The sequence below is a fragment of the Atractosteus spatula genome, chromosome 11, assembly GCF_055471065.1.
Source record: "Atractosteus spatula isolate fAtrSpa1 chromosome 11, fAtrSpa1.hap1, whole genome shotgun sequence".
Classification (NCBI taxonomy): domain Eukaryota; kingdom Metazoa; phylum Chordata; class Actinopteri; order Semionotiformes; family Lepisosteidae; genus Atractosteus; species Atractosteus spatula.
Window position 1 is genome coordinate 26518694 of NC_142716.1, and position 11695 is coordinate 26530388.

Here is an 11695-nt window from a genome sequence, read left to right on the forward strand (position 1 = left end):
TTCAGAGCTGCGAGCACCATCATTTATTGGCTATAGATGGGATTCGCACAACAGAAGACAAAAGCACAAAATGAGGAAAGATTTCACAGAACTGCTGGTGGGAACCCAACCAAACCTATAAAGAAAAAACATTTGCGCAACTTAATTCTGATTGACATTTACAACCAGTGTCCTCTTATTTTAAATGAAGAGCTTTGCCACTACACTTCACAGGAAAAAAAGCTGCTTTCTGATAATAGATGAATGGATTGATAATTGCAGTCGTTGGGTGTTTCTTCTTTTGTGTTAGCCATCAACCCATGTTTAAACCTATACATTTTAGTTGTTCTGGAAAGAAGCACATTTGCATTTGAGCAACTTTTTTTCTTGCTTTTCAGCAAACATTAGCTTCAAAATATCAAGCGGCATTTGCTAAACCTGAGCACAATTAACACTGCTCTGCATCTGCAACAGATAGATACAGAAAGAGTCAGCGTAACTGAATTGCAACAACAGGGTCAAACATTCCCCCTCTTACAGTTTAAACATGTCTCTGCACCTAACAAACCAGGACACAGCCCCCCTGAAAGCGTGGTAGATAACAGGGTTTTGTGAGCAAATAAGTCCTCCACTTTTCCACTGCTGGCAGTCCTCTCTGTTTAGATCTCCAGTGCAGATCCACTGGTCTCCATACTCCTGGGATACACACCACTTGGCATGATCAAAGTGAGACCAGAACTCCACAGGTCCCGGCAGTTTAATTCTTTTGATATTTAAAACGTGTTCAGGAAGGGAGCAGTTCGAAGGCAGTTCATGCTCTTTTCGTTTGCCAGGTTTCCATCAACAGAGTAGTCTTTAAAACTTGAGCAGCCCAACCAGTGTAGATGTCTGTAAAAGACAACCCTCAAGTATGTCAACAAAGTAGAAATATAAGGCATTTAACAGCATCTACAATGGCTCTCCAGACAGGGCTCTTTCTTGGTTTAAAGAGAAAGGAAACACTCTGTGAAAAGTAAAAAAAAAGCTCTTACCGGTCTGGAATTTAATTTTACTGCCATTTTCACATTGTATAATGAAACATTTCCCCTTACTAAACGGTTTTCAGTGCTTTGTTTTCCAATTGAGTTCTTTCAGAACTTTTTATGTTTTGATAACAATCACAACAGAACAACATAAAAGAGCTACTGGTAGTGATTGGAAAGCCCTTGTAGCAAGACAGTTTTAGAAGCGCAACATGTGTTTCTGCCCTACAGATGTGAACTACAATGTGCAGTTTGTATGTTCTCCCCGTGTTTGCAGGGGTTTCCTCTGGGTGCTCCAGTTTTTGGTCCCACAGTCCAAAAACAACAGACTAGTTGGGTTAATTGGCTTTTGGGAAAATGGACTCTTGGGTAAGTGCTGTGTGTTTTTGTCTCTGTGTGCACTGTGATGTCCTGGCATCCTGTCCAGTGTATATCCTGCCTTTTCCCCTTTGCTTGCTGGGATAGGCTCTGGCTCCCCAGTGACTTTATAGTGGATAAAGTGGTTAGAAGACTGATGGATGATTCACTGTAGGTGGAGTGGATTTTTCATCTCAAAACTATGCGAACTCTGTTAAATGATTATTTTGGACCTAGGTCTTGTTTTCTTGGGATGTATTCTGCTTCTAGCAATATTACACACTTTGCAGTTTATTGCTGGTGATATACTATCGAATATGATGTTTTATGTTATTGCAAGATTATGAAAACAGACACATATACTGTATGGTTTAAATATTTTTCCATTCTGATCTTATTATTGCATCTAATCTGAAATTGATATTTAACTAAGCTTAGTTAAAAATGATCAAACTAAGATTGTTTTTTGCCAAATCTGAAAAGTTTGTTTCAGTTTATGTATTATATTGGTGGCTAATATACCATTATATAAACTCATTGTACCATGTAATGGATAGCTTTGAATAAAGTCAAGACCAAATTGTTTTCCCTTTTCGCTGTCTGCATTTTATTTTTAATGTTTGTCTGGGATGAAGAAATGTAATTTGTCTCGTTCTTCTTTTGTCATTTTCATGTTTGGCTCTTAACAATGTGCGGCCTTTTGCAAACCTGTACATGCAACCACTGGCCAAAATATAAGCAAAGCCCGTCATCATGCTGTAAAGAGTAAAAACTATGACCAGGAAGTTGCATGTACAGTATCTCACTGGTTCTGAAATATCTGTAGCATCTTGCAGTCGCATTGCTTTACAGGATTTGCAATCTTTACAATAACAATTGCAGCAGAGGTTGTGATGACAGTAAGGTGTGCAGGACTGAGCTATGTTTTTAATAGGAGCAAAATCTGGGCAATTTTCTGGCCTGTGAAAGGTGATGGAAGTCTCTGTCATGCTTCTCAAGACAGCCAAGCCACACTTTTAATGTGAGAGCACAGGAATTCAAAGGGAATTTAGCTAGCTTGTTTTTAGGACTTAAAAGTGCATTTACTTGGGTTGCCTCCACACTTCCATAAAGAAGAGAATACGTGCTAAAAATGAATATGCATTTGGCAGTGGCCTGGCAACAGACGACTGCAAGGACGGAAGACTGTAATACATCGCTAAGACAACACATTAAATCTGAGTAAGTTCAAAGGGGCCACTTGTCCACACTGGTGAATTGCAAATCACTGGAACGTAAGCATAACTACCATGGAGTATTTCAACATCTTTAAATGTGAATGTATTTCTGGACGTTTCGAGAGTCGGAGTCGACTGTTTTTATCCGACTCTTCTCCTCAGTGCAGAATGAAAATCAGTGCTGTCCAGGAAGGTTTCTGAACTTTAACCAGCTCCAGAATCAATGGGAAACCTACGTGACCAAACAAATGCTCAATTCCAGGAAAAAGATTCCAAATGCATATCCTGGTACAGAACCTTTGATAAGGACAGCTGATATGTCAGATTGTAGTTGGTGTTTCATCACAGATCTTTTTGTACAGTCTGCGTGGTTTTAAAAGAAAACCACTCTCACCATCCACAAAGAAGCGAGACTTGGCAAGGCTGAGGAAGGTTTCTCCCCGAGCTGACAGCAGTTTCCCCATCCTCCTTCCCTGCACCCAGGGCTTTACAGAGCCCTCGCAAATGCAGCTCATTCTGGGCAGTTCGTGGCGAAAGACTTCAGGCAAGGAGCAGTTGTACACGCGGGGGTTATAATACAACAGCTGCTCGGCTGAGGAAAAAGAAAGGAAAACAACTTTATTGTTGGCTAAATCGCATCCTCTCACTTGCAATGCAAACACCTTATGTTGTTACAACAGTAACCATTATACCCGGGCCGGAACACCCACAGCCCACAGAGGTGCTGGAGGGCTTCGGTTTTATTTTTTCATACCTTCATGTCACTGAACTGTGAGGAAAAATAAACTGTTCATTTTTGTATGATTAAAATCAATAAATACAAAACTGAGGAAGGTAACACTACAAACCATCTTCTGTGGAATAAGGAGACAAAGAAGCTAGAAGGGGAAATTGTGTTCTCCATTGAGAAGAGAGACATTAAGTTTTCTGATGCAGAAGCAGTTAATTTGGATTTCCCCAGCTTCTTAACACTGCCTGCTATATCTGAAGACCCGCCACACTCAATAATTCCATTGTAGTGCTGGGCTACAGCACAAGTCTGCAGTCCTATGAAGCAAGGACTACACATTCAATTTACCCCACACATTCCATTCTATGGCTCGGCTCACGGTTAAAAAACAAAAACAAAAATCCGGCCCAACAAATATTGAATCTGGTAAATGGCCTCGCATTGTCGTCTCTTTCAATTTGAACTGAGCAATACAAATAAAAATAAAATGGTATTTTGCTATTAGCATAATGCTAGCTTCCCTATGTTGCGCACCTATCTGAGGGAATTGTGTAGATTTGTAAGTGATACAGAGCGTGGTCCGGCCGTTCAGTTTCCCCGAGGACGGCCAGCTGTACCCCCTTTCTGGGAATGGAGGGAAGTGGGGGACACTGTGACTGAGCCAGAAACCCTGAGTCTGGTCAAAGTGTAGGACTCCTGTGTGGACACACAAAGAGATATTACAACACACCGAGATAACAGATCACATTCTATTCATTCATACTTACAATGAACAGCAGTTATCGATTTATGAAGAGTCAGTAGATGATGGATTGCAAGTTATTACTGTTAACACAGTACTTTGAAAAGGTCAATAATAATAATAATAATAATTCCTTACACTTTTATAGTGCTTTTCTGGACACTCCACTCAAAGCTCTTTCCAGGTATTGGGGACTCTCGTCCACCACCACCACCAATGTGAAGCCAAAGTGTACACAGAACACTCACCCCACACCAGCTATTTAGTGGGGAGGAGAGTGGAATAATGAAGCCAATTCAAAGATGGGGATTCTTAGGAGGCCATGACTGGTAAGGGCCAATGGGAAATTTGCCCAGGATGCTGGGGTAACACCTATACTCTTTTCGAGAAACGCCCTGGGATTTTCAATGACCACAGAGAGTCAGGACCTCGGTTTTATGTCTCATCCGAAGGACAGTGCCTTTTTAAAGTATAGTGTCCCCGTCACTATACTGGGGCATTAGGACTCACATAGACTGCAGGGTGAGCACCCCCTGCTGGCCCCACTTACACCTCTTCCAGCAGCAACCTTAGTTTTCCCAGGAGGTCTCCCATCCAGATACTGACCAGGCTCACAGCTGCTGAGCTTTAGTGGGCTGCCAGTTGTGAGGTACATTGTGTTTAATTTAGTAGTGGCAATGATAAAGATGATACTGATGTTTGTATCCCTGGAAGCAATGGGCACAAGGAAGGTGACACCCTGGACAAGAAGCCACTTAATCGCAGGGCAGATACAGACACTGAAGCGCACACTAGAGTTAATCTTTTCTCAGAAGCCAATGAGCCAACCAGTATATTTTTGGACTGGGGGAGGAAACCGGAGCACCCAGAGGAAACCCTGGGAGAAAAGACTTCACAGATGGCATCCTGAGTCCAAAATCAAGCCCAGGGCCCCAGTGCTATAAGGTAGCAATGCTAACCACTGTACTACTGTGCTGCCTGGTAAGTAGTAGTAATAGTAATAATAATAATAATAATTTTATACCCACCCAAATTAGAATTGGCCATTTTATCTTTACATTTCTGCTCACGCCCATGACCTTTGACCCCAGGTTTGTCCAACCTCTCTTACACAGTCATACACCTATTGACCCTACACAGTGATGTACAGGACTTTTCCAGCCCATCAAAGAACGTGTATTCCCAGTGCTGAGCCACTTATACTCCACTACTTTCGAAATTCTAGTTGCCATAACACGGTCTTTTATAATTAATAATTATAAGTCTTTAGCAGACATTAAATCTAATAAACAATAAATCCGTGTTAATTTTATACTGATTTTATTATAGAATTTTTATTATAGTTTAATATAGAAAAATTGATTATGATTTGAAAGAATATTCGTAATATAGTGATACAAATGCATCACTTTCTATGCCATGCTGTGCTGTTCTCTGAAATGCTAAGATACACTTCCAAACAAAAATAACTAGTATCTAATTATCAGGGTCCTTACTAGTGTTATCTCGCTAACTTGCTAAAATATCCTGTAGAATTCTTTAAAACATCTTTCTCACAATGATTTCATTATCCTAAAAAAAACAACAATACCTCTTTATCAAAAGAGTAGCAAGAAGAAAGTGATCAGGCAACTTTTTTAAGTTATTTAAAAGTGAGATGATTTGATGAGTTTTACCAAGAATACTTTATAAAAAGTTCTTCTGATTGCTTTCTTACTACATAAATAGAAGCATATTACCAAGAATATATAGATACAGACTTGCAAACACTTACTGTATATGTGCAAGTAGTTCAGGTGGATAGCTGCGTCAGCATGTGTAGTCTTCAAAGGAACAAGTAATAGGTTTATTCCATGCTGAAAAGAGAAGAGAGAAACACGTTTCGGCTGTGAAGCCTTCTTCAGGTGTGCTAAAGAAGAAGGCACACCTGCACACCTGAAGAAGGCTTCACAGCTGAAACGTTGTGTTTTCTCTCTTCTCTTTTCGTCATGGAATAAACCTATTACTTGTCACTTATATAGATAGATAGATACTTTATTGATCCCGTGAGGGAAATTGCAGTGCAACAGCAGCTTAACACACACAACACAGCCACAGTGTAACGAATTATATAATAATAGTACAATACATACAATACAATACAAGAGTTACTCACAGTCCGGACGCACAAGAACAAACTAGAACAGAACAGTACACAGAAAATCGTATCACACTCATATCACACATATGAATATAAATATAGATGTAACTATAGATATAAATATAAATGTATTGCACAGGTCCCTGGCATATATTGCACAAAAAGTGGTTGTAAACGGGAAAAAGAAAGAGAACAGATGTAGCAGTAGATGTGTAGATGTGTTTAGTCCAGAAACAGGTCACTGTCGATCTTGCCTCTGCCAAGACGCAAGGTGGATGCGTTGTACAGTCTTATGGCAGACGGCAAGAATGACCTCCTGTAGCGCTCCCTGTCGCACCGTGGATGAATCAGTCTATTGCTGAACGTGCTCTTCATTCCTGCAAGCCTGTCATAGAGGGGATGGGAGAAGTTGTCCATGATGGCCACTAGTTTGGACATCATTCTCCTCTCAGCCACTACCTCCAAGGAGTCCAGGTCAAACCCAATGGCAGAGCTTGCTCTCCTGATGAGCTTGTTCAGCCTTTTGGAATCTACTGCTCTAATCCCAGAGCCCCAGCACACCACTGCGTAGAAAATGGCACTCGCTACCACCGACTGATAGAACATGTGTAGCATCTTACTACACACATTGAAGGACCTGAGCCTCCTCAAGAAGTAGAGTCGGCTCTGTCCCTTCTTATAGATGGCCTCGATGTTCTTAGACCATTCCAGTCTATCGTCGATGTGCACTCCCAGGTACTTGTACGAGTCCACCATCTCCACGCCACTCCCATGGATGTAGACAGGAGTAGGTTTGACCTTTTTCCTCCTGAAATCTACTACCAGTTCCTTTGTCCTTTGAGTAGGCCCTTTGCAGCATGTAGATGATTGCATCCTCCACACCAACACTGGGCTGGTAGGCAAACTGTAGGGTGTCCAGTGATGAGCTGACCAGGGGTCTCAGGTGGGATAAGACCAGCCTCTCCAGTGTCTTCATGATGTGAGAAGTCAGTGCAACTGGTCTGTAGTCGTTGAGGACAGAGGGGCGCCCTTTCTTTGGTACCGGGACCAGGCATGATGTCTTCCAGATCACCGGGACTCTTTCCAAGCGCAGGCTCAGGTTGAACAGTCGCTGGAGCACTCCGCTCAGCTGATCAGCACAGGCCCTCAGAACTCTGGGGCAGATGTTATCTGGTCCTGTGGCCTTACCCTCGTGCAGCCTCTTCAGCTCCTTCTTCACCTGGTCAGCTGTGATGGTCAGCCTGGCCTGGGGGATGGTGCTCATAGTGCTTTCAGTGCTGCAGGTGTTAATGGTGGAGGTGTTGGAGAGTGGCAGCTGTGGGGGATGGGTGGGTGAGTAGCCGTCGGGGGTTGTGGCTGTAGGCGGCCATGTTTGTGGGGGGATGGAGGAGGTACTGGGCAGTCGCAGCTGTGAAGGGTTAGGGAGCGTGTGGCTGTGGGGGGATGGGTGTTGCGCCACAGAGGACTCAGAATTAAACCTGTTAAAGAACTGGTTCAACTCGTTGGCCATCTCCAGGTTCCCTTCTGTTGCACCCCCAGCCTGTTTGAAGCCAGTGATCTCTCTCATGCTGCTCCATACATCTCTCACCCTATTCCTTTGCAGCTTGTCCTCTATCTTCTTCCTGTATGCATCCTTGCTCTCTCTTAACTTCTGCTTTAGCTCCCTCTGTACACGCTTGACCTCTTCCTTATCTCCCCTCCTAAAGGCTCTCTTCTTGTCATTCAGAAGAGCCTTCAGGTCGCTGGTGATCATATGTGCATGTGTGTTTATTTGCTTGGACCTCATGATACTTCTGTAATGAAAGGACAGTGTTAACCTTAGAAACAAAGGCACACTCCTTATAAAAGAACTCTGAAAGCAATCAAATCCAGTTAAAAGATGTTATTGTTATTCTGCTATTATACAGTGTATTGTAATTATGTGTTTCAAGAAAATTAGTTTGAAGGCTTACCAAACCACACGACAAGGTTATGATCTAGTGTTGCTTACTGTAGTAAACTATGATAAGAACAGTAGATTAACTAGGGAAGCATCTGGGAACTTATTTTAACTTGATTTATCATGTTAAATGCAGGATTAGAGCACAAAATATTCTCATGGATTTGCCTTCACAAAAGTCAAACTATTCAATACCATTCAACATTCCTCATTCACACCCGATCATAACTATCATAACTTTCTGTAAGTAAGGATTCCATTGTACCAGTACATGTACAGTGGTGTGAAAAAGTGTTTGCCCCCTTCCTGATTTCTTTTTTTTTTGCATGTTTGTCACACTGAAATGTTTCAGATCATCAAACAAATTGAAATATTAGACAAAGATAACACAAGTAAACACAAAATGCAGTTTTTAAATGAAGGTTTTTATTATTAAGGGAAAAAAAAATCCAAACCTACATGGCCCTGTGTGAAAAAGTGATGGCCCCCCCTGTTAAAACATAAATCAACTGTGGTTTATCACATCTTTGGAAAGCTGAGTTCAATTTCTCTAGCCACACCCAGGCCTGATTACTGCCACACCTGTTCTCAATCAAGAAATTACTTAAATAGGACCTGCCTGACAAGGTGAAGTAGACCAAAAGATCCTCAAAAGCTAGACATCATGCTGCGATCCAAATAAATTCAGGAACAAATGAGAAACAGAGTAATTGAGATTTATCAGTCTGGAAAAGGTTATAAAGCCATTTCTAAAGCTTTGGGACTCCAGCGAACCACAGTGAGAGCCATTATCCAGAAATGGCGAAAACATGGAACAGTGGTTAACCTTCCCAGGAGTGGCCAGCCGACCAAAATTACCCCAAGAGCGCAGCAATGACTCATCCAAGAGGTCACAAAAAACTCCACAACAACATCCAAAGAACTGCAGGCTTCACTTGCCTCAGTTAAGGTCAGTGTTCATGACTCCACCATAAGAAAGAGACTGGGCAAAAACGGCCTGCATGGCAGAGTTCCAAGATGAAAACCACTGCTGAGAAAAAAGAGCATAAAGGCTCGTCTCAGTTTTGCCAGAAAACATCTTGATGATCCCCAAGACTTTTGGGAAAATACTCTGTGGACTGACGAGACAAAAGTTGAACTTTTTGGAAGGTGTGTGTCCCAATACATCTGGCGTAAAAGTAACACAGCATTTCAGAAAAGGAACATCATACCAACAGTAAAATATGGTGGTGGTAGTGTGATGGTCTGGGGCTGTTTTGCTGCTTCAGGACCTGGAAGACTTGCTGTGGTAAATGAAACCATGAATTCTGCTGTCTACCAAAAAATCCTGAAGGAGAATGTCCGGCCATCTGTTCGTGACATCTGTTCGAACCAAGCGCACTTGGGTTCTGCAGCAGGACAATGATCCAAAACACACCAGCAAGTCCACCTCTGAATGGCTTAAGAAAAACAAAATGAAGACTTTGGAGTGGCCTAGTCAAAGTCCTGACCTGAATCCGATTGAGATGTTGTGGCATGACCTTAAAAAAGCGGTTAAGGCTCGACAACCCTCCAATGTGGCTGAATTACAACAATTCTGCAAAGATGAGTGGGCCAAAATTCCTCCACAGCGCTGTAAAAGACTCATTGCCAGTTATCGCAAACGCTTGATTGCAGTTGTTGCTGCTAAGGGTGGCCCAACCAGTTATTAGGTTTAGGGGGCAATCACTTTTTCACACAGGGCCATGTAGGTTTGGATTTTTTTTTCCTTAATAATAAAAACCTTAATTTAAAAACTGCATTTTGTGTTTACTTGTGTTATCTTTGTCTAATATTTCAATTTGTTTGATGATCTGAAACATTTCAGTGTGACAATCATGCAAAAAAATAAGAAATCAGGAAGGGGGCAAACACTTTTTCACACCACTGTACATGCAGTAAGGTTCAAGTTCTATGTCAATATGCAAGAACAGATAAACTATTATCAAGGAAACAAGGCTTGATTAATACAGTGTAATACATTTAATACTGGTGTTAATTGAAGTCGCATACGTGCAGCTTTCAAGGGTGCCAGCCTGTAGAGGCAGCACCTGTATGGAGACTTTTCGGCAGCAGCGGGAGCAGTACGACGCATTACAGGGGAGGATTGGGAGGTTAGAGACACTCGTGAAGATGCAGAAGCCGGAGACAGTGTGTACCGGCAGTCAAACGCTTGAGCAGCTGTCTCCCGGTGAGTGCCTCCCCCCACTGCGCAGGTTGCAATGCCTGGCGGAAGCTCTGCCCCCCCCAGAGCACACACCGCCTCAGGACACTCCATCCCGGCTTCTCTGCTCACTACCGCCCAGGACCTGGCTGACGCTGTCCCCGCCGTCTGTCTCCCCTCAGGAAGCACCGTTTACACAGCGGAATTCACAGACGCCAGTGGAACGAACAATTCTCCCAGATATCCAACTGTTGCCCATCACTCAAGAGAAGGAGGGGGGGTTGTACTTGCAGTGCATCGGTATAGATGGGAAAGCCAGAGCCGACCGCTACGCCGCCCTCGTGTTTGGGGTGCTTATCATTCTCAGTGCATAACAAGGAAGATTAATAAACATAAACATAATCTCATGGTTAAATAGTCAAGTCTAGCCATGTGTGAGTCTAGTGTCACAGAGCTTCAACAGCAGATGACAACTTGTGAGTTCGATTAAGAATGAATAAAAGCATTTCATTAATAACGCGTTTGCGTTTGTCTGGGTGCTGACAAAGTAAAAAACAATTACTTTTTGACAATGAAGAACTGTGTCTGTGTCTCTCTCTCTGCTGGCGTTTGTAATCGTTTTTATTTTTAAATACATTTTAGCAAAGTAATGTACCATAAAAGTATTGTGAGACATATTTGGGTTAACATGTTCAGTGTTCAGTGTGTGGTAATTTGTTTGGTGTGAGTGACGTCTTATTTAATCTCTGACCCAGGGAAAAGTGTGGTGTGGACGGCTGAGGAGAGAATGCAGGCTCGCGCTGTGTCCGTTATTCTTTTTTTCTTTTTCTGGTTTGGTCGGATAGTTTTTGTTTTTGATTTATCAATAAAGTTTGATAATCGGCCAGTGAAAGCTCTGTTGTCCTTCACATGAATGCCTGAAACATTGTACCGAACCCAGGATTTTACAGTATTTTTTCTTTAAAATACCAATAACAGCAACATACAGTTTACATAATATATTGATGTTCCAAAATTAATATCGTTTATGACCTTTATGACCTTCGTTATGCTCTTCGTTAATGTCTAAGCCGGAACACATCATTATATCTCATTTTGTATGTCTTTTTTTAAAAAAATTGTTTGCCCAGCCTAACAGTATTGTTGTTATTGTTTTATCCTGTAAAGCGCTTTGAGGAGCCACCTTTAAAGGCGCCATATACAATAAAGTTCATTATTATTACTATTGTTAATTTGCTGGACAGAGAGGTGAACATTATTACACAGAAGACAAAGATAGCGATTTACTTTGCATTGTGCATTGTGCTGCTGTAATACAGTTTTAAATAATTAAAAGTCTAAACAGTATCAGCTTTATTTATGGGTTGTAATTTAAAAAATTTTAAAA

At 41.9% G+C, this 11695-nt stretch overlaps 1 pseudogene; it reads right to left on the reverse strand.

The window, feature by feature from the left end:
• Positions 1–513: 513 nt before the first annotated feature.
• LOC148823750 (deoxyribonuclease-2-beta-like) lies at positions 514–5094 on the reverse strand (annotated as a pseudogene).
• Between the last annotated feature and the right edge of the window lie 6601 nt (positions 5095–11695).